The sequence below is a fragment of the Schistocerca americana genome, chromosome 3, assembly GCF_021461395.2.
Source record: "Schistocerca americana isolate TAMUIC-IGC-003095 chromosome 3, iqSchAmer2.1, whole genome shotgun sequence".
In the NCBI taxonomy this organism is placed as follows: domain Eukaryota; kingdom Metazoa; phylum Arthropoda; class Insecta; order Orthoptera; family Acrididae; genus Schistocerca; species Schistocerca americana.
The window spans coordinates 645291133-645315706 of record NC_060121.1 but is presented as its reverse complement, the minus strand read 5'-3'; positions in this window follow the sequence as shown (position 1 = coordinate 645315706).

Here is a 24574-nt window from a genome sequence, read left to right as displayed (position 1 = left end):
TACTCAATCGACAATTTCTTACAGGATTTCCACATTGAAGACTAAAGTGTGAGTATGTCACTGTGTACATAATTATTTTCAAATTGAGTTTGTTTTCTGTTGTGTGATGTAATTGTTCGAAAGTGATTTTAAATAACTAAGAAAACGGAGTTGGATCGACCTGTGCAGCAACATCTCGACCACTTTGAAGGCAGTGTGCCAAAGGAGGATCCAAGAATGTTACAATGCAACAGCAGATTTTGAATTCAGATATTTGCAAAGATGCATGCATTTGAACAAATTGCCTTTATTTTGGTTGTTTATTATTTTGCAGTAAATGATATATACACAGGGTGAGTCAGGAGGAAAGGTACATGCTTTGGGGGTGATAGTACGAGTGATTCTGAGCAAAATACTTCATATGGACGTATGTTCTATTCCGAATATCATATAGAAGTATGCCCTACTCCGAATAGTTTCCGATATAGAACACATTTAATATCACTTTTGCACGTTTTTCTTGAATAACTCCATAATCGCACCCTCCAGCGAAAACATGTCGCGGTACAAAATTAAACTACATTAAATTTCCTACAAAAAGGTCCAGATAATTATTTTTCTCTAGAACTAATGGTTTGTGCGAAGAGAGCGCGAGAATGTTGAAAAACTTGCTCGATGCGCATGCGCTGTAGTTTACGTAGTTCTTGTAGGCCAATTTGAGGTAGCATATTGAGGTAGCAAGTTGAGGCTAACAGTTTGATACGGGACACTTGTGGTTTAACAAGTCGGGAAACTACCTCAAATCGGCCTACAAAAGCTACGTAAACTTTTTGTACTGCGACACATTTTCGCTGGAGGGTGCGGTTTTCTAATTATTCAAGAGAAACGCACTAAAGTGATATTAAATGTGTTCTATCTCAGAAAACATTCGGAATAGGGCATACGTACATATGAAGTTTTTTGTTGAGAATCACTAATACTATCACCCCTCAAAGCATGTACCTTTCCTCCTGACTCACTCTGTACATACGGGATGAGTCACTAACTATTGCCACCAAGAATAACTCCGAAAGTATGATAGGAGCTGAAAAGTTTGTAGGACAAAAGTTGCATGGGACAACGGGGGCCATGATGTTGCTATCTGGTGTCGCGTCAGAGATATGAAGGCCAACTTTATTTTTTAGTTTTTTTATTTTATTTTATTTTTTTTAAAAATGGGATGCTGTAGTTTGGCACTTACTTTCTGATAGCGGCTGTCGAGACGAACCCAATGATGTGTAACAGCAAGGTTGTTGAATGTCAACGAAGGTCACAAAGGTGGCATGAACATCCATTTATAGCAGATGTTCGAAGTGATGACCATTGGTATCAGTGCAGTGTTGCAATCTTCTTATCATGGATTGAGTGGTATTTCTTATCACTTCGGCGCTTATCGAAGCACATGCTCTGACAATTCTATCTCGCATATCTTCGGATGTAGTTGGAACGTCTTTATAAACAATATATTTTACGAATCCTCACAAGAAAAAATCCAGAAGCGTCAAGTCTGTTGAATGAGCCGGCCACGACACATCTCCTCCGCGTCCAATTCAACGATGTGGGAATTGTCTCTGCACCTCATTTCTAGCCATCAGCGAAAAATGTGCCGGACACCCATCGTGTCGGCACCACATTCTGTTCCTATTTCTTTCAATAACAGACCTAACGTTTCTTGCAGGAATGTGGTGTACTTCCCACCATTAAGACTGCCTTCGGTGAAATAGGGGCCTATAATTCTGTCCTCCAGAAACCCGCACGATACATTCACCGATTACGGTTTTTGGTGTGCAACTTGCCACAGCCAGTTGCCCAATAATGCATGGTATGCAAATTAACATTTCAATGGTTCTAGAATATAGCCTCGTCAGTAAATAAAATCTAATTAATAAAAGTGTCATCCCTCTGAATCTAAAGTTGAGCCCATCGGCAGAATTCAATGCGACGCATACAATCCGTAAGTTAATTCTAGGTGGAGACTGATATGGTAAAAATGATATTTATGGCGACGCAGAACACGAACAACACTACTCTTGCTCATACCAGATTCCCTTGCGATTTGACGCTAACTAACACAAGGATCTCGAACCACAGTGGCAAGAGTATCAATTTGCGTTTCCTCGTTAGTAACTTTCCTATGCCGATGCGTTGTTCTCAGTTTATCATACACATATTTAAATGTACGACGTGTAGGGTGAGTACGTTGAGAATGTCTTTCAGTGTATAAGTCTCTAGCTCCCACTGTGTTTCGTTGGCATTCTCCGTAAATGAGAAGCATATCGACTTGTTCTTCGAAGGAATACATCATTCACATTCGCTTGATCCGACGATACTAGTCTTAACGTTCCTATTAGTGCTGTATTGCGAAACCGTCGAATGGTGTTTACTTGTCAATGGCATGTTAGATGGATACGCCGTATTCGTACTATTTGCAAGATACACAAGAGAGAATTGTCAGAGCATGTGCTTCGATAAGTGCCGATGTGATAAGGAATACCAGTCAATCAATTATAAGGAGACTTCAGACTGTATTGATTCCAACAGTTATCACTTCGAATACCTTCTCTAAATGCCACTTTCTTGACCTTCGTTGTCCTTCAAAGACTTTACTGTTACACATAATTGGATTCGTCTCGATAGCTACTATCAGAAAATAAGTACCAAACTATAGTATCCCATTTAAAAAAACAAATTTGACCTTCATATCTCCGACGCGACCCTAGCTACCAACAAAAAACTAACACCATATTATGGTCCCCATTGTCCTATGCAACTTCAGCCAAATTTGGTACAGAAACAACAGGTCTCATGAATATCAGCACTTTGGAGTCATAATCTCCTAGGCCCAATATGAGCAGAGATATGGGCAAAAACCCTTGTTTTCAAGCCCCTGCATGACAGGCAAATTGGGTTGGAACAATATTGGCGTGCCAAATAGACGTGCTTTGCCAGGCAGCCTACATGTCAGGAGCAAGAAATGGTTTTCTGGGTGCAACATGTAGGCTGCCCTGCATGACAGGCGTGTTCTGTTAGAGTTGTACTGGTCTTCTTTGCATGGTGGCTTTATGTAAGGGTCAAATAAATGATTTTTAATCCTCTGATGTGTAGCCTGCCTGCATAACAGATGAGCTGTGGAAGTAGTATTGATCTGCTTCGTTGAATAGTATTGCAGGTGTTACATGTACGAATGAGCATGGCTGGGGACATGCTGAGATAGTTAGAGAAGGGGATGAACAGAGTGTGGGGAAGAGGAAATGAACAGAGAGAGGTGAGAAGGGAAATGCACGATGGAGGTGGAAGGTGTGGAGGGTTAGTGGGCAGGTGCAAAAGGAGGAGGCGGAGGCAAAGAATGAAAGATATAGGGAGAGGAGGATAAGGTCAGAGGAAGGGGGAGGAAAGTATGGTCACAGAGAAGGAGTGGAGAAAATGAACAATGGGGAGGAGGAGGAAGAGATGAAGAGACGAGTTGTGAGGAGAAGATAGACAGATGTGGAGGAGGAGTTGTGTTCAGGGTATGTTTCGCGTGTATGCACAGTGAAGCTGCAATGAAAAGGCTAGCTAGCATATATGTGTATACATATACAGGACGTTTGTTTAAACTTGAGACAGTTCAATATCTTGAAAATGACACATCGTGAAAAAGAAATATGTTCTAGGTGAAAAGTTAATATTAATAAAGGAGACATCTGTCTGTGGTACAACTGGTCACCTCCTGCATGGGCAAGGTCAGCTTTGGATTTTCAGATGGGAACCAACCCCATTTTCATTACATATTCGCATTCTACATGGTAGATGGCGCTGTAATCGACGAATAGCCAGTGTGGCTGCTTTCGCAATTAAGAAATGACACATCTGATTCTCCATTTATTTTACACCTTTGCATTCTAACAGTTGGTACTGACATTCTAAAGTTACTTGAGTATTGCAAATGTGACAGTACAGTACAAATAGTATGGCTAGACATTGATGTTTCTGGCATACAAGCTATTTGTATGGGAACGTAGTTTTTTGTTTCCCGTGTGGTTGGTTGCACTGTGTCCCCAAATCATCAGAATGCTGGATTTCGGTGGCCACCCTCGAACCCCATCATCTTTTGTGTTTCAAACCAACCACTGCAAATCTTGCATTGACTACCAGCGGAATTCAAACCACAACCACTGTAATACGGTCAAATGTCCATGAAGTGACAGGCGCACCTCCACGGATACTCGCAGAAATTATGCACCCAAATGGTGAGAGGCAAGGGTCTTAACAAAATCAAGCACTCCAGTGGTAAGAGTCAAGGGGACTCATCGAAACCAAGCACTCCAGTGATGAAAGGCAAGGGGACTCACCGAAATCAAGCGCCCCATGTGTGAGAGACAAAGGGAGTGACCGATCTCAAGCATCCCGATGGGAACAGAAAACTATTACATCCACGTCGTCATTCCTGGATCATGCTAAATGTAGTTTTTAACCAGACATTGAAATACCTGCAATCAAATTTGCAACACTAAAATAAATTCGAATGTAAGTAGCAACCGTTATAACATGAAGGTTTACTTTTACATCGTACGTGATATGCAGAATCAAATACGTCGGTTCTTAATTGCAGAAACAGACACAATTGATATTTTTCGATTACAGAGCCATCTACCAGGAATGGAAAACAATGATTTGAGTAAACAGTACGTAATTTTTGGCATAGAATCTGAATATGCAATAAAAATTGGGATTCCCATTTCAAAACCCCGACCACACAGGACGAGTAGTTAAGGTGGTTAGAAGGTGCCAGTTGTAGCGCAGACATATGTCCCCTTTATTGATATTAACTTTTCACCTAGAACATAAATAATAGATAATGTAAGGGGAAAAATTAGGACACCTGGAAAAGCTATGACGATTTTGAACCGATGACGGCGTATGTCACATGGGGATAGGAGATGTACTGATAACGGTTTCAATAGCATCCGCCAATAGACAGTGCAATGACATAGCTACCAGAGCACCATTTGTGTCTATCTTTTAATAGGGAATGGTCACAGCCAGATGGCTCAGTATGCTTTTCACAATACACATAAATGACCTAGTAGTCGGAAGTTTCATGCGGCTTTTCGCGGATGATGCTGTAGTGTACAGAGAAGTTGCAGCATTAGAAAAAAGGAGAGATATGCAGGAAGATCTGCAGCGGATAGGCACTTGGTGCAGGGAATGGCAACTGACCCTTAACATAAACAAATGTAATGTATTGCGAATACATAGAAAGAAGGATCCTTTATTGTATGATTATATGATAGCGGAACAAACACTGGTAGCAGTTACTTCTGTAAAATATCTAGGAATACGCGTACGGAACGATTTGAAGTGGAATGATCATATAAAATTAATTATTGGTAAGGCGGGTGCCAGGTTGAGATTCATTGGGAGAGTCCTTAGAAAATGTAGTCCATCAACAACAACCAACCGAACACTCGTTCGACCTGTACTTGAGTATTGCTCATCAGTGTGGGATCCGTACCAGGTCAGGTTGACAGAGGAGATAGAGAAGATCCAAAGAAGAGCAGTGCGTTTCGTCACAGGGTTATTTGGTAAGCATGATAGCATTACGGAGATGTTTAGCAAACTCAAGTGGCAGGCTCTGCAAGAGAGGCTCTCTGCGTCGCGGTGTAGCTTGCTCGCCAGGTTTCGAGAGGGTGCGTTTCTGGATGAGGTATCGAATATATTGCTTTCCCCTACTTATACCTCCCGAGTAAATCACGAATATAAAATTAGAGAGATTCGAGCGCGCACGGAGGCTTTCCGGCAGTCGTTCTTCCCACGAACCATACGCGACTGGAACAGGAAAGGGAGGTAATGACAGTGGCACGTAAAGTGCCCTCCGCCACACACCGTTGGGTGGCTTGCGGAGTATAAACGTAGATGTAGATTTATGGTGCAAACGTGTGAACCAAGCAGGCAACCTTGCTACGGAGAAGCACTCATACTTCCTATAGCCAACTGAGCGAGTTTGAAAGGGCCTTCTAAGTGGCGAAATCGTCCTTTCGGAGAATTGTCACGCAGGTTGAACGTGCTGAGTCAGTTGTACAACGATGCTGGTATCAGTGGTCACGTGAACATTCTCACAGCTGTAAATCAGGTCCGAGACATCCGACCGCCAGAATCATTGTATTGTAAGGGCAGCAGCTACAACACAGGTAAGAGAACTTGTGAGCCCAGGCGTGTCGACATGAGCCGTTGCGAACCGATTATTAGCAGTGGGACTAAAGGCCGGTTCCCACTAGGGCTGCCGCGCGTCAAAACGGCGCGTCAGCGGCGTGGTTGCCATGGAAATGGCGTCAGCGGCAAGGCGCGGCGGGCTCTGCGTCGCGGTTTGACCATGTCGAACCGCTTCCGCTGCCGCGTGCCGCGCTCCAGGTGCGCGCCGCCAATCACAGAACGCGCTGAGCGTGACGTCAGGTACGGACTCTCGGGCCACACGAACTTTCGCCGAACCGCTGGCGCGGACGCGGCGGCAGCTATGAAATACTTATCATCCGATTCCAAGGAAACTATTCGGTAGAAAAATTTGATTCTTGGGCATGTTACAGACTGATATTTTCTCTCGATAAAGGACCGAATTTCTTTTCGTTATTCGTCGTGGTTACTTGCTGTATCGCATTTACCTAAACCTTTACACGAAATTTGAATGAGTGTGCAGAGGTAAAAACGCATTGCGTGGACTTTGCGTACAGTTCATTTTAGGTAATACATTATTGCGTAGGAAATTTAGTCAACATATCGAAATTGTTTTTAAAGCTGAGAGCAGAACGAAAGCTATCACCGTTCTCGAGATATTGGATGATATGTCGGCGGACGGGCTGTGCGGTGACCGCGCGCGAGTCGCTCGCGACGCGACCGATACTTCGTCCTGCTCGTCGTAAACCATGTGGTTGTATCAACTGCAAATTTCGTAAACGGTTCAAGAAATCGAAACAAGTATTTTTGCAAACGATAACTTGTAAAAACTCATGTATTTCGTCGCATGATAAATATCCAAAATCTGTTTACCTACCAAGATATGAAAGAAACTACAGTTTTTTCGGAAGGGATAGATGAATTTTTTTAAACAGCATTTAATAGCATGTGGAATGAGAAGTTAAACCGAGACTAATTTGCTGGTATGTCATAAGATGTAATTTGCTAATTATCTACAGCTATTGATTATTTCCTTTGGAAGTAACAAACGTTTTTTTCTTTATCCAGTGTACTTTATTGGTTCAAGACGCATTTCGCCTTTTACTTTAAGGCATCTTCGGTGGAATCTAGAATGATTCAGTTTTCTTTTGATATGTGATACTTGCAGATTATAAAACAGTTCACATCATTTTTTATGTGATTAACTGATTACTCTGAACGGAATGGACAGAGTCTTGAAAGGAGGATATAAGATGAACATCAACAAAAGCAAATCGAGGATAATGGAATGTAGTCGAAGTAAGTCGGGTGATGCTGATGGAATTAGATTAGGAAATGAGACACTTAGGTAGTAAAGGAGTTTTGCTATTTGGGGAGCAAAATAACTCACGATGGTCAAAGTAGAGAGGATATAAAAGTAGACTGGCAATGGCAAGGAAAGCGTTTCTGAAGAAGAAAAATTTGTTAACATCGAGTATAGATTTAAATGTCAGGAAGTCGTTTCTGAAAGTACTTGTATGGAGTGTAGCCATGTATGGAAGTGAAACGTGGACGATAAATAGTTTAGACAAGAAGAGAAGAAAAGCTTTCGAAATGTGGTGCTACAGAAGAATGCTGAAGATTAGATGGGTAGATCACATAACTAATGAGGAGATATTGAATAGAATTGGGGAGAAGAGAAGTTTGTGGGACAACTTGACTAGAAGAAGGGATTGGTTGGTAGGACATGTTCTGAGACTTCGAGGGATCACCAATTTAGTATTGGAGGGCAGCGTGGAGGGTAAAACTCGTAGAGGGAGACCAAGAGATAAATACACTAAGCAGATTCAGAAGGATGTAGGCTGCAGTAGGTACTGGGAGATGAAGAAGCTTGCACAGGATAGAATAGCATGGAGAGCTGCATCAAACCAGTCTCAGGACTGAAGACCACAACAACAACAACTGATTACTTACAGTGAATCGAGTTTTTGGCGGACATCTGCGTTTCCCCTCACCTGGTCACATGCTGGAGGTTGCACTAAAACTTAGATTATGGAACATAAGCACATTTTCATGTTCGCTCTTTTTTCTTCTGTCACTAGCTGTAGACATTTTACCGAAAACACTGATTTGAAGTCATAACTACAGTGTGTTCACCTCATGTCCCTTCCTGTTTGGTTTGTTTATGTGCATGTTGCCAATCTAAAGAATTATATGCTGAAAACTAATGTTTGTTTATTTCTGTCCTCCTTATATCTTTATGTGTGTGTGGCTAGCCAGTGATTGTTATAGAAAGTTGAAAGAGAATGCAGTAGTTGTCAGACAGTGGTTGAAAGATTTGGTGTTCAGCTGATTTCAGTTCTGGTTTAAATGTTTTGTGGAGAAGTGCATGGAATAGTAAATTCACTGCTTACATTAATCGATAAAATAGCAGAATAGCATTTCAACAGATGATTATTATCAGAATACTATCACCCAACCCCTTTGTCCTCACTCTTTGACGCCTCATAATATGTCCTGTCAACTTACCCCTCTTGTAGTCAAAGTTGTGCCGTAATTTCCTCTTCCTCTTCCTGCTCTAATTCCGTTCCTCTTCTTTAGTTACACGATCCTCATATCTAATCTTCAGTATTCTTATTGATCACCACGTTTTGAAAGCGTCCATTGTCTTCTTGACAGAACTGTTCATAGCCCAGGTTTCACTTACATACAAGGCTGCACTCCACACAAATACCTTTGTAAAATTGTACCCAATCATTAGAATTTATATTCGATGTGAACAAAGTTTCTTTTTCAGAACGCTTTTGTTGCTATTCACAGTCTTCATTTTATATCCTCTCTCTGCCTTCTCAATTACTGCTTCCCTTGCAAGTCATTAAAGTCTTAGAAATGCAGTTTGGTTTCTGTACAAGTTGTAGATAATCTTGTGGCCCTATGTTTTAGAGCTTCAAAGAATGTTTTAATTAAGATTGTCAAAATCTTTCTCTAAACATGCAAATGCTATAAACACAGTTTCGCAGTTCTTCAGTGCGTCTACTTAACTAAGTGGTAGGATCAGTATTGCCTTGCGTGTTCAGACATTTCACAGGAATCTAACATTGTGCTTATGTTACTTTGTACAACCTTTCCCCCTCTCCTCTCTACATATTCCTTCCACTTTCTAGCCTTCTCTGATTTGCTTAGTTCTGGCTTAACAGATGAGTCCTTGGCAGTTGCATCTCCTTTGAGCAAAGTTTTCTTTGTTCTTTCTCATTTTCATTCCCCTGTTTTCCAAGTGCAAAATCGCGTTGCAATTTTGGACTTTCTGTCAACGTCATGTTTAGACATTTCTATTTCCCATGGCCTACTTTATTTGCTGCATTTTTATATATTTCCCTTGTGTCAAATTTAATATATCACGTTTTATCTAACGATTTCTACTGTACCTTCTTCCCGTTCACATACTCTGCTGCATTCACCACTTTTTCTCTCAAAGATATCCATTCGTATTCTAGCGGATTCCTTTCTCTGTTTCAGTCAGTCGTTGCATTACGGTAACTTTAAGATTATCGAAAAACTGTGGATCTTGACTTATTTAAGTTCCATTTCCTTAATTTGCTACCGTTTACTGTCTCTTTAGTTGTAAACCGCAGCTCGTAACCAATAAATTATTGTAGGTTTGCGTCTGCACCAGGAAATATCTTATAATTTAAAATCTGGTTTCGAAAACTTTGTTCCAAGTATGTATTATTCTTTCATGATTCTTAAGCAAGGTGCTGGCGATGATTACATTGTGCTCTGTGCTAAATTCTATCAGGTGGCTTCCACTTTCATCCCTTCCCCCAAGCCTTTGTGTTTTTAGTGTTTTCCTGTACCTGCTACCGTATCACACTTTAAATTTTTGTCTCGCTTAACTATCTGAATAATCTCTTTTATCGTACATTGTTTCAATGTGTAAGGAGATAGTGACCAATCATGAACGGTACTCGTGATATCTGTTTATATTGAAATGAGAAAACATAATAATGAAATGTGTAAAAGAGTACATTGTACAGAAAATGAAAAATTTGTATGTCTTCACCCAACTTCGTCTTTCCTTCATGTAGGTATAAGATATAGTTATTCAAACACACCGGTCGTTTCGGTGGGTCCCACCCCGTACCTCAGTGGCTGTTCTTCATTGGCTACCGCTAGCGTCTGCCGCTTCCAGATGGGAACGCCAATTCCGCGAGCCGCCGCGTCAAAGCGGAAAACGCTTGCCGCTTCCGTTGCCGCACGCCGCGCTGCCGCGCTCTAGTGGGAACCGGCCTGAAGGCCGGTTCCTACTAGGGCTGCCGCGCGTGATAACCGCGCGTCAGCGGCGTGGTTGCCATGGAAACGGCGTCAGCGGCAAGGCGCGGCGGGCTCTGCGTCGCGGTTTGACCATGTCGAACCGCTTCCGCTGCCGCGTGCCGCGCTCCAGGTGCGCGCCGCCAATCACAGAACGCGCTGAGCGTGACGTCAGGTGCGGAATCCCGGGCCACACGAACTTTCGCCGAACCGCTGGCGCGGACGCGGCGGCAGCTATGAAATACTTATCATCCGATTCCAAGGAAACTATTCGGTAGAAAAATTTGGTTCTTGGGCATGTTACAGACTGATATCTTCTCTCGATAAAGGACCGAATTTCTTTTCGTTATTTGTCGTGGTTACTTGCTGTATCGGATTTACGTAAACCTTTATACGAAATTTTAATGAGTGTGCAGAGGTAAAAACGCATTGCGTGGACTTTGCGTACAGTTCATTTTAGGTAATACATTATTGCGTATGAAATTTAGTCAACATATCGAAATTGTTTTTAAAGCTGAGAGCAGATCGATAGCTATCACCGTTCTCGAGATATTGAATGATATGTCGGCGGACGGGCTATGCCGTGACCACTCGCGGGTCGCTCGCTACGCGACCGATACTTTCGTCCTGCTCGTCGTAAACCATGTGGTTGTATCAACCGCAAATTTCATAAACGGTTCAAGAAATCGAAACGTATTTTTTTGCAAACGATAACTTGTAAAAAGTCATGTATTTCGTCGCATGATAAATATCCAAAATCTGTTTATCTACCGAGATATGAAAGAAACTACAGTTTTTCGGAAGGGATAGATGAATTTTTTTAAACGCCATTTAATAGCATGTGGAATGAGAAGTTAAACCGAGACTAATTTGCTGGTATGTCATACGATGTAATTTGCTAAGTATCCACAGCTATTGATTATTTCCTTTGGAAGTAGCAAACGTTTTTTTCTATATCCAGTGTACTTTATTGGTTCAAGACGCTTTTTGCCTTTTACTTTAAGGCATCTTCGGTGGAATCTAGAATGATTCAGTTTTGTTTTGATATGTGATGCTTGCAGATTATAAAACAGTTCACTTTTTTTTTTTTTAAGTGAATAACTGATTACTTACAGTGAATAGAGTTTTTGGCGGACATCTGCGTTTCTCCTCACCTGGTCACATGCTGGAGGTTGAACTAAAACTTAGTTTGTGGAACATAAGCACATTTTCATGTTCGCTTTTTTTTCTTCTGTCACTAGCTGTAGACGTTTTACCGAAAACACTGAATTGAAGTCATGACTAGTGTGTTCACCTTATGTCCCTTACTGTTTGGTTTGTTTATGTACATGTTGCCAACCTAAAGAATTATATGCTGAAAACTAATGTTTGTTTATTTCTGTTCTCCTTATATCTGTATGTGTGTGTGGCTAGCCAGTGATAGTTATAGAAAGATGAAAGTGAATGCAGAAGTTGTCAGACAGTGGTTGAAAGATTTGGTGTTCAGCTGATTTCAGTTTTGGTTTAAATGTTTTGTGGAGGAGTGCATGGAAGAGTAAATTCACTGCTTACATTAATAGATAAAATAGTAGAATAGCATTTCAACAGATGATTATTATCAGAATACTATCACCCAACCCCTTTGTCCCCATTCGTTGACGCCTCATAATATGTCCTGTCAACTTACCCCTCTTGTAGTCAAAGTTGTGCCGTAATTTCCTCTTCCTCCTCTATTTAATTCCGTTCCTCTTCTTTAGTTACACGATCCTCATATCTAATCTTCAGCATTCTTATTGATCACCACGTTTTAAAGTGTCCACTGTCTTCTTGACAGAACTGTTCATCGCCCACATTTCACTTCCATACAAGGCTGCACTCCACACACATACCTTTGTAAAATAGTACCCAATCATTAGAATTTATATTCGATGTGAACAAATTTTCTTTTTCAGAACGCTTTTCTTGCTATTCACTGACTTCATTTTATATCCTCTCTACTTCTGCCTTCTCAATTACTGCTTCCCTTTCAAGTCATTGAAAGTCTTAGAAATGCAGTTTGGTTTCGGTACAAGTTGTAGATAATCTTGCGGCCCTGTGTTTTATCGATGACATCTCCAGAGCTTCAAAAAATGTTTTAATGAAGATTGTCAAAATCTCTCTCTTAACATGCAAATGCTGTAAACACAGTTTCGCAGTTCTTCAGTGTGTCTACTTAGCTAAGTGATAGGATCAGTATTGCCTTGCGTGTTCAGACATCTCTCAGGAATCTGACATTGTGCTTATGTTAGTTTGTACAACCCCTCCCCCTCTCCTCTCTACATATTCCTTCTACTTTCTAGCCTTCTCTTATTTGCTTAGTTCTGGCTTGCCAAATGAGTTCTTGACAGTTGCTTCTCCTTTGAGCAAAGTTTTCTTTGTTCTTTCTCATTTTCATTCCCTTATGTTTTCCAAGTGCAAAATCGCGTTGCAATTTTGGACTTTCTGTCAACGTCATGTTTAGACATTTCTATTTCCTATGGCCTACTTTATTTGCTGCATTTTTATATTTTTCCCTCGTGTCAAATTTAATATATCACGTTTTATCTAGCGATTTCTGCTGTACCTTCTTCCCGTTCACATACTCTGCTGGACTGACCACTTCTTCTCTCAAAGATATCCATTGTTATTCTAGCGGATTCCTTCCTCTGTTTCAGTCAGTCGTTGCATTACGGTGACTTATTCAAGTTCCATTTCCTTAATTTGCCACCGTTTACTGCCTCTTTAGTTGTAAACCGCAGGTCGTAACCAATAAATTATTGTAGGTTTGCGTCTGCACCAGGAAATGTCTTATAATTTAAAATCTGGTTTCGAAAACTTTGTTCCAAATATGTGTTATTCTTTCATGATTCTTAAGCAAGGTGCTGGCGATGATTACATTATGCTCTGTGCGAAATTCTATCTGGTGGCTTCCACTTTCATCCCTTCCCCCCCAAGCCTCTGTGTTCTTACTGTTTTCCTGTACCTGCTATCGTATCACATTTTAAATTTTTGTCTCGCTTAACTATCTGAACAATATCTTTTGTCGTACATTGTTTCAATGTGTTAGGAGATAGCGAACAATCATGAACGGTAGTCATCAAATCTGTTTATGGTGAAATGAGAAAACATGAATAATGAAATGTGTGAAAGAGCACATTGTACAGAAAGTGAAATCATGGTATGTCTTCACACAACTTCGTCTTTCCTTCATGTAGGTGTAAAATATAGTTAATCAAACGCACCGGGCGTTTCGGTGGGTCTCGCCCCGTATCTCAGTGGCTGTCCGTCATTAGCTACCGCTGGCGTCTGCCGCTTCCAGGTGGGAACGCCGATTCCGCGAGCCGCCGCGTCAAAGCGGAAAACGCTTGCCGCTGCCGTTGCCGCACGACGCGCTGCCGCGCTCTAGTGGGAACCGGCCTTAAGGGCATGCACACATCTAGCCAGTCTTCACTCGTGCCACAATGTCGACGTGCACGGTTCGACTGGTGAAATCAGACGATCACTTGGAAGATGGAATGACACTCCGCAGTCTTCAGCGATGAAAGCAGGTTCTTCATGCACGTAAATGATGGTCGTTTGCTCATACGCCATAGACCTCGTGAGTGCTGTCTGGTAGATTGCATTCTTCCAAGACACACTTTCCCTACTCCAGGTCTTATGATCTGGGGTGCGATAAGCTACAACTCTCGTTCGCCTTTGTGTTTCCGGAGGGCTTGCTGTCCAGCGCTTGGTACGTGCAGAATGTTGCTAGACCTGTTTCTTACTTTTGTTGCAACAGGAAGGTGATGTGTTGTTTGAACAGGATAATGATCGCCCACATACTGCCTGTAAAATTCAACTTGCTCTGCAAGAATTGTAGCGTCTTTTATGCCCAACACCATCTTCAGACTTGTCTGCAGTCGAGCACGTGTGGGTGGGATACGATGGGACGAGAAGTGACTCATGCGACTCGTCAACCAGCCACTCTTACAGAACTACAATAACAGATCGAACAAGCATGGCGCAACGTATCCCAGGAGAGTCTTCACCATCCATACGATCGACTGGATGCCAGAGTCAGTACCTGCATTGGCGACTCTGGGGGCTACACCATGTACTAATATGGCAGTTTCAGGATGAGTCGATACCTGAGAGTTGCTTGTGCTATTGATGGGTAAATGTCATTGTTTCGCGTACTCAATATGCACTGTTGGAATAATAAATTTTGATTGCATTGCAAACATCTAAAACGATGTACTTTTTTCCGGCAATAAATGTATACAGGGTGTTACAAAAAGGTACGGCCAAACTTTCAGGAAACACTTCTCACACACAAAGATAGAAAATATGTTATGTGGACATGTGTCCGGAAACGCTTAATTTCCATGTTAGAGCTCATTTTATTACTTCTCTTCAAATCACATTAATCATGGAATGGAAACACAGCAACAGAACGTTTCAGCGTGACTTCAAACACTTTGTTACAGGAAATGTTCAAAATGTCCTCCGTTAGCGAGGATACATGCATCCACCCTCCGTCGCATGGAATCCCTGATGCGCTGATGCAGCCCTGGAGAATGGCGTATTGTATCACAGCCGTCCACAATACGAGCACGAAGAGTCTCTACATTTGGTACCGGGGTTGCGTAGACAAGAGCTTTCAAATGCCCCCATAAATGAAAGTCAAGAGGGTTGAGGTCAGGAGAGCGTGGAGGCCATGGGATTGGTCCGCCTCTACCAATCCATCGGTCACCGAATCTGTTGTTGAGAAGCGTACAAACACTTCGACTGAAATGTGCAGGAGCTCCATCGTGCATGAACCACATGTTGTGTCGTACTTATAAAGTCATATGTTCTAGCAGCACAGGTAGAGTATCCCGTATGAAATCATGGATGTCCGGCACATAGCTCGCGTGCGGTTGAAGCGTTATTGAATAGCATATTTCATGACAGGCGGATTGGTCGTCGAAGCACCATACCATGGCCCGCACGTTCACCGGATCTGATGTCCCCGGATTTCTTTCTGTGGGGAAAGTTGAAGGATATTTGCTATCGTGATCCACCGACAACGCCTGACAACATCCGTCAGCGCATTTTCAATGCACTTGCGAACATTACGGAAGGCGAATTACTCGCTGTTGAGAGGAATGTCGTTACACGTATTGCCAAATGCACGGAGGTTGACGGACATCATTTTGAGCATTTATTGCATTAATGTGGTATTTACAGGTAATCACGCTGTAAAAGCATGCGTTCTCAGAAATGATAAGTTCACAAAGGTACATGTATCACATTGGAACAACCGAAATAAAATGTTCAAACGTACCGACGTTCTGTATTTTAATTTAGAAAACCTACCTGATACCAATTGTTCGTCTAAAATTGTGAGCCATATGTTTGTGACTATTACAGCGCCAACTATCACAAAGCGAAAAAAGTGGCCCTACTAAAACATTCATATTTCTTTAGGTACTAAGCGAATATGTAATAAGAAATGGGGTTCCTATTTAAAAAAAACGCAGTTGATATCCGTTTGACCTATGGCAGCGCCATCTAGCAGGCCAACCATAGCGCCATCTGGTTTCCCCCTTCAAGCTAGACAAATTCCGTTCTTTGTAGTTTATTCGTTTGACTCTTATTTCGTGAGATATTTGGCCCGGTCACGATCAATGGACCACCCTGTGTATACTACATAATAATACTCCCTTTTAGAGTTTTTCCATTTCAATGAAAATTTCTTGTATGACCTGCTGATATCGGAAGCCAGCTGTCTGTACGACCCTCGAACTGTCTTGTGGCAGGGTTTGCCAGAGGCGTGTTCCGTCGGCGCACTTCTTCCCCCGCGTCCAGCGCTGCAACTGTTCGCGGCGCGTTCTGAAAGCCGCAGGCGTGCGTTCCGCGTTAATGGGAACCGCGGGCGGCGCCACCGCGCCAGCACATTTGGCGCGTTAAAGATTGTATAAATGGCGGTCGCGCTGCGGTGCGCGCCAGTCGTTAACCGCAAATAGCTGCTGGCGCCAATTATTCAGCGCGCACTCACTGCCTCTGCCTCGTGCCAGCCGCCGCAGACTTTGGCAGCGCCTCCTTTTATTGCGGTTGTCTGCAATAAGCAGCCGGCCATCCGCGGCCATCAGAAGCTGTCGACGGCTGCTCCTGTGAAGCTCTGCAGACAATAGCGTGTCGTAACGACGCATATACGCTGCGCGTTTTGTGATTGGCTGTAGGGTGGCTGGGTGATATCAGTAGCAAAGGCAGGAATCTTAAACCTAAAGTGAAAGCACATGAAAGACGCAACTTCAGTTTTGCGTGAAGATACAAACAGATTATTTCCTTTGTGGTTGTGGAATAAATGTTGAGTGTTTGTGGAATAAATGTTGACTGTTTTCTGGCGTGTGTTGTCGGTTTCCAAGGAAGTCTTGTGCAGTAAGTGTCGAACTAGACAAATATTTGTCTGAGGCATATTTCTCTAGAAACAATGATTACTTAAACTGGTGGGAATCTAGAAAATTGCTGTACTCAATGCTATACCAATTGCTTCTGAAAATATTATGCATCCCAACTCTGTCAGTGCCCTGTGAGTGAATTTTTTTCAAAAACAAGACAAACAATAAAAGAAACTGACTCACTTCAAGTAAAATGGATCAAATTTTATTCATAATTTTTTCTTTTCGGGTACATATACTGCCATACTGATGGTAAATGAAGGCTGTAGATACATAAATTAATTATAATTATGCTGTATTTCTTATATTGTATTTTGTTTAAATTTTGTATTTGTATAAAAGAATGCGTTTTACTTTTAAAATTTTCCCACTTGTTAAAAGTATTTAGAGTTTTGTTGTAATATTTTTTAATTTTTACAGCAGATGAAATGCAGATGATTAAAATCTCAAAACTAACAGGGACATAACAAACTTATTATTTCTCATTCGACAAAATTTCAAAACAAGACTAAATCAAATAAAGATACAGATACGATGACCTCAATTAAAAAGGCAATGTGACTTCTTTCTGTTTATTTTTATGAGTGAGTGGTGAGTGACGAGTCATGAAAAAGATTCCAGTGATTGAGCAGTTCTGATCTGATGTGTGAAAAGAACAGTTTTGCCTATCTCTGTTCAGCACTGCAGTATGTGTATCCAAGTTCTCTGTATGTCAACCTGCCTTATATTGACTGAAACTTGCATGCAAAGAAAACAGAAAGCAGGTTCTCATTATAAGTTTTTTAATTCTGCAGAAGGCAGAGTGTTTTTCAGTGAGGTGTGTTTGCGCCAGCTACAAATATAAACAAAGGATACGCAAGGACATACGAATTGAGCTTAAATGTCACAAGGTTTAGAAAGTTTACAGGAGGAATAATAATAAAAGGTACCTTGAAAATAATTTCGTTATTACTAAAGAAGTAAGTATGAAAATCACCAATCAAGGGCTACATATGTCCTCAATTGAACCACATGGTAATATAATACCACATATTCTCAAAAACAGAAAAAATCGCATATTCTCAAATCCCCTCAGAATGAGTAGAAAAGTGACGTATAACATGACCTACAGTCACGGATGATTTAATGAAAAAACGATGCTTTTACTATGGGTAAAGCGTCGATCGCAACAAAGCGATCTAACCTCATGTACACTGAGGAACTGCAAAAGTCAAAAATCTTGTAATATACACTCCTGGAAATTGAAATAAGAACACCGTGAATTCATTGTCCCAGGACGGGGAAACTTTATTGACACATTCCTGGGGTCAGATACATCACATGATCACACTGACAGAACCACAGGCACATAGACACAGGCAACAGAGCATGCACAATGTCGGCACTAGTACAGTGTATATCCACCTTTCGCAGCAATGCAGGCTGCTATTCTCCCATGGAGACGATCGTAGAGATGCTGGATGTAGTCCTGTGGAACGGCTTGCCATGCCATTTCCACCTGGCGCCTCAGTTGGACCAGCGTTCGTGCTGGACGTGCAGACCGCGTGAGACGCCGCTTCATCCAGTCCCAAACATGCTCAATGGGGGACAGATCCGGAGATCTTGCTGGCCAGGGTAGTTGACTTACACCTTCTAGAGCACGTTGGGTGGCACGGGATACATGCGGACGTGCATTGTCCTGTTGGAACAGCAAGTTCCCTTGCCGGTCTAGGAATGGTAGAACGATGGGTTCGATGACGGTTTGGATGTACCGTGCACCATTCAGTGTCCCCTCGACGATCACCAGTGGTGTACAGCCAGTGTAGGAGATCGCTCCCCACACCATGATGCCGGGTGTTGGCCCTGTGTGCCTCGGTCGTATGCAGTCCTGATTGTGGCGCTCACCTGCACGGCGCCAAACACGCATACGACCATCATTGGCACCAAGGCAGAAGCGACTCTCATCGCTGAAGACGACACGTCTCCATTGGTCCCTCCATTCAAGCCTGTCGCGACACCACTGGAGGCGGGCTGCACGATGTTGGGGCGTGAGCGAAAGACGGGCTAACGGTGTGCGGGACCGTAGCCCAGCTTCATGGAGACGGTTGCGAATGGTCCTCGCCGATACCCCAGGAGCAACAGTGTCCCTAATTTGCTGGGAAGTGGCGGTGCGGTCCCCTACGGCACTGCGTAGGATCCTACGGTCTTGGCGTGCATCCGTGCGTCGCTGCGGTCCGGTCCCAGGTCGACGGGCACGTGCACCTTCCGCCGACCACTGGCGACAACATCGATGTACTGTGGAGACCTCACGCCCCACGTGTTGAGCAATTCGGCGGTACGTCCACCCGGCCTCCCGCATGCCCACTATACGCCCTCGCTCAAAGTCCGTCAACTGCACATACGGTTCACGCCCACGCTGTCGCGGCATGCTACCAGTGTTAAAGACTGCGATGGAGCTCCGTATGCCACGGCAAAGTGGCTGACACTGACGGCGGCGGTGCACAAATGCTGCGCAGCTAGCGCCATTCGACGGCCAACACCGCGGTTCCTGGTGTGTCCGCTGTGCCGTGCGTGTGATCATTGCTTGTACAGCCCTCTCGCAGTGTCCGGAGCAACTATGGTGGGTCTGACACACCGGTGTCAATGTGTTCTTTTTTCCATTTCCAGGAGTGTATAATTACACCAATGCAAGCAACGCTCTCATCATTAATCTTGAACGCTGCAGCTTAGAAATACCTGTATAACTCACAAGACGCAAGCGTCTAAATTTAACAAAGACAAGAAGAGAGCAGCGGTAGTCGCCGACCACAGCGGCATGGGTGAGGGCAATCGTCCAACATTAGAGACAGTGAAAAAATGAAGTGTGTTCTTCGGCTTCCACATGGTCCATGCGAACTCACATCCTAAACCTCCAGCCAAATGACGAGCTGGCAGAGTTCGGCTTTCAAACTACGTCGTACGGATATGCTTCACTGTGCAACAGGGATGACGGTCATCGTTAAAACAAACGGGTTTCGGTTATACCGTTTTTTTTCCGTCTCCAGTTTAACATGTCTGTTAAAACCCTCATAATAACCTGTTTTGGAAATAACCTATTTCCGGTATTTTTGTTGCTATTGTTTCCAAGTTATAGATGTAGACTCCCAACCAATGTGAAAAATTCTAATGAATGTAAAGGAGTAGGAGACCTCGATCTATATGGGGTGGAGACTGTGGCAGAAATCGGTCTCAGTGTCTCCAGAAAAGATGGCGAAGGTGAAAGATGTGGCGACGGCGATGGCACAAGTTGATAACTTTCTTGCATCGCCGGTTCTGGATGGTATCAATTTTTCGCCCTGAAGCAACAGCAGAATTAAGGTTCTAGAAGTAAGGAATACTAACAGCCGTATTACTTACAAAATACAATTACACTACCAGTTTCGACACTACATTAGTGTCATTTTCGGGCCACTATGCAAACTGAATGGTGATATCCAGCCCTTGGTGCGTTAGGACAGGTATCATGTATATTCAGTGGTCTCATGAATTAATATTTACAACTGGCTGTCTTAACGCACCGGGGGTTGGATATCACCACTCAGTTTGCATAGGGGCTTGAAGATGATACTAATGTAGTGTCGAACCTTGGCTGCGTAATTAAAATATTTTATAAAAGGTACCGTTATTGGTACTCCTTATCTCTACAAGTTTATGACCAGCCGCAGTCCCACGTCCACTTCAATGATGGATCTGCAAAACAAAATTGTAAGTTCAGTTATCTCAATTTAATAGCATGACAATAAAATTACAGGTATATCAATCAAATTTTCCTTCTTTTCCAAGGAACGTTGTGGATGTTTCTCCTTATATGATGTCGCAAGTTTGTTGTGCCTACTCCCGTTATCAATTTTTTAAAGAAAATAGAAAATTTTTCTTTGTTGCTACCAAACTTTGTAAAATACTTCCTGTTGTGTACGACCTCGTACACAATGGTAAGGAGAGGTGGGCTACAGAGTGGTGTGGCAACTGTCGTCATAGGAAGGCTGGACAGAAGCAGAAATGGTTAGTGAACAAGTAACAAAGCAAACGGAAGATTTACTTAACTTATATTACTCCAAATGTACGAATTCTCATTACAAGTGATACAACGAGAAATAGAGTACAGGTACCAATGTCACAAGGAAGAAGCACAAACAAAAGTGTCGTAGCTTAGTGACTCCATCACGAGTGGGCTGAGCGACTGCAGCCGGCCGGAGTGGCCGTGCGGTTCTAGGCGCTAAGTCTGGAGCCGACCGCTACGCTACGGTCGCAGGTTCGAATCCTGCCTCGGGCGTGGATGTGTGTGATGTCCTTAGGTTTAATTAGTTCTACGTTCTAGGCGACTGATGACCTCAGAAGTTAAGTCGCATAGTACTCAGAGCCATTTGAGCGACTACTGCAAGCCGTCCTATATTGTAGCAGCAGGGTGCGCTCGAAGAACAGAGCTGCTAGCAGTGTGGCGCATCAGACTTGCACCATTGGGTCCGCTAGGTCTGGCGTGACGGCTATCGTCATCGAATGGAAACTTGCAATCTCATTACCAATGTAACAACGCCTGTGGGGTGGTATCGGTGTGTGACACCGCTTCGAAACTAGGGATGGCGCCACTGTGCAATACAACCAATGTCAAAGACAACAGTGAGACACTACTTAATATACTACGTCAGGGTAAATCTTGTACACTGCACTTACATACAAGTACGTACCTTCTAACAGGCCACTCCACACGGCAAAAGGTCCATCACTGCCTCTGCAGCGCTACACCGATTATTAGTCATGTCCCTAATGCTAGTTCCTAACTGTCGTCGCCGTTACTAAAATAGCAGTGAGCGCTTTTCCCAATACTTCAAAGCAGTGGAAATTTTACAAAAAAACATTATTCATTTAAAAAAAAAGTTTTGTTTAAAAACCATAAAACAAAGCACCGCCACGATGGCAAACTGATAAGTTGTGCGTTTCACCCGGTTATTGGTAAGAAATGAAAAAGCGTGTTTTAACCGAGACCAAACAAATACCTAGCTAAATAACAATGAATGATCAGAAATTGAAAGCATAAACTCCTTCAGTCTCTTAGGAAATATCTTATTCATGACATACAAAAGAGAGTGGATAGATTTAATTAAATTAATCAAAAAATGTGCCAGTGGCCTTGCTGCAGTGGTTAACACCGGTTCCCATCAGGTCACCGCAGTTCAGAACTGTCGGGCTGGATGGGTGACCATCCGGTCTGCCGAGCGCTGTTGGCACGTGGGGTGCACTCAGCCCTTGTGAGGCAAACTGAGGAGCTTCTTGACTGAGAATTAGCGGCTCTAATCTCAGAAACTGAAATACGGCCGGGAGAGCGGTGTGCTGACCACATGGCCCTCCACATCCGCATCTGGTGACGCCTGTGGTCTGAGGATGATACGGCGGCCGGTCGTTACCGGTGGGCCTTCATGGCCTGTGCAGGCGGAGTTTAGTTTAGCTCTTTCTTTTGACAGAAAAGTGTGTAGAATCTTCTGAGCTAAAGTAAGAAAGGAAACTCTACACAAGTTCTACAAAACCAACTGACATTTGAAAATGAATTGCGGGATGCAAAAAAAAAAAAAAAAAGACACTCCTGGAAATGGAAAAAAGAACACATTGACACCGGTGTGTCAGACCCACCATACTTGCTCCGGACACTGCGAGAGGGCTGTACAAGCAATGATCACACGCACGGCACAGCGGACACACCAGGAACCGCGGTGTTGGCCGTCGAATGGCGTTAGCTGCGCAGCATTTGTGTACCGCCGCCGTCAGTGTCAGCCAGTTTGCCGTGGCATACGGAGCTCCATCGTAGTCTTTAACACTGGTAGCATGCCGCGACAGCGTGGACGTGAACCGTATGTGCAGTTGACGGACTTTGAGCGAGGGCGTATAGTGGGCATGCGGGAGGCCGGGTGGACGTACCGCCGAATTGCTCAACACGTGGGGCGTGAGGTCTCCACAGTACATCGATGTTGTCGCCAGTGGCCGGCGGAAGGTGCACGTGCCCGTCGACCTGGGACCGGACCGCAGCGACGCACGGATGCACGCCAAGACCGTAGGATCCTACGCAGTGCCGTAGGGGACCGCACCGCCACTTCCCAGCAAATTAGGGACACTGTTGCTCCTGGCGTATCGGCGAGGACCATTCGCAACCGTCTCCATGAAGCTGGGCTACGGTCCCGCACACCGTTAGGCCGTCTTCCGCTCACGCCCCAACATCGTGCAGCCCGCCTCCAGTGGTGTCGCGACAGGCGTGAATGGAGGGACGAATGGAGACGTGTCGTCTTCAGCGATGAGAGTCGCTTCTGCCTTGGTGCCAATGATGGTCGTATGCGTGTTTGGCGCCGTGCAGGTGAGCGCCACAATCAGGAGTGCATACGACCGAGGCACACAGGGCCAACACCTGGCATCATGGTGTGGGGAGCGATCTCCTACACTGGCCGTACACCACTGGTGATCGTCGAGGGGACACTGAATAGTGCACGGTACATCCAAACCGTCATCGAACCCATCGTTCTACCATTCCTAGACCGGCAAGGGAACTTACTGTTCCAACAGGACAATGCACGTCCGCATGTATCCCGTGCCACCCAACGTGCTCTAGAAGGTGTAAGTCAACTACCCTGGCCAGCAAGATCTCCGGATCTGTCCCCCATTGAGCATGTTTGGGACTGGATGAAGCGTCGTCTCACGCGGTCTGCACGTCCAGCACGAACGCTGGTCCAACTGAGGCGCCAGGTGGAAATGGCATGGCAAGCCGTTCCACAGGACTACATCCAGCATCTCTACGATCGTCTCCATGGGAGAATAGCAGCCTGCATTGCTGCGAAAGGTGGATATACACTGTACTAGTGCCGACATTGTGCATGCTCTGTTGCCTGTGTCTATGTGCCTGTGGTTCTGTCAGTGTGACCATGTGATGTATCTGATCCCAGGAATGTGTCAATAAAGTTTCCCCTTCCTGGGACAATGAATTCACGGTGTTCTTATTTCAATTTCCAGGAGTGTATATATATATATATATATATATATATATATATATATATATATATATATATATATATAATAAAAATAAAAAAATAAAGCATTCCTCAGAAAGAGTACTGGGTACACACTTTGACAGCAGGATGAACGCTGACTTCAGCAGGCCAGGGTGGCCGAGCGGTTCTAGGCGCTACAGTCTGGAACCGCGTGACCGCTACGGTCGCAGGATCGAATCCTGCCTCGGGCATGGGTGTGTGTGATGTCCTTAGGGTAGTTAGGTTTAAGTAGTTCTAAGTTCTAGGGGACTGATGACCTCAGAAGTTAAGTCCCATAGTGCTCAGAGCCATTTGAACCATTTTGCTGACATCAGAGAAAAACAGGGAGTGAAAAGCTTAAACACACAGATTAAAGAATACAGGAACAATTGCATGGACTATGCTACAAGAAGGGAAAATGACAGAATTTACGAATTATTTGTGAATTGTTACCAAGTAGGTGTAACATGTATAAGAAGATGGAGAAAAAGGTGAAATAGTCAATAATTTCAACCAACAAGGTGTAACAGGCAAATGCCAAATATGTACAGATAAAAGAACAAGACATCTCATCTTACAAATATTATGATTTTTTTAACTAACTGCAATACAATAAGTTTTGAAATTTCATTTAAAATACTGCTTTGATCTAGGAGATACTAAGAGGTGTCCTGA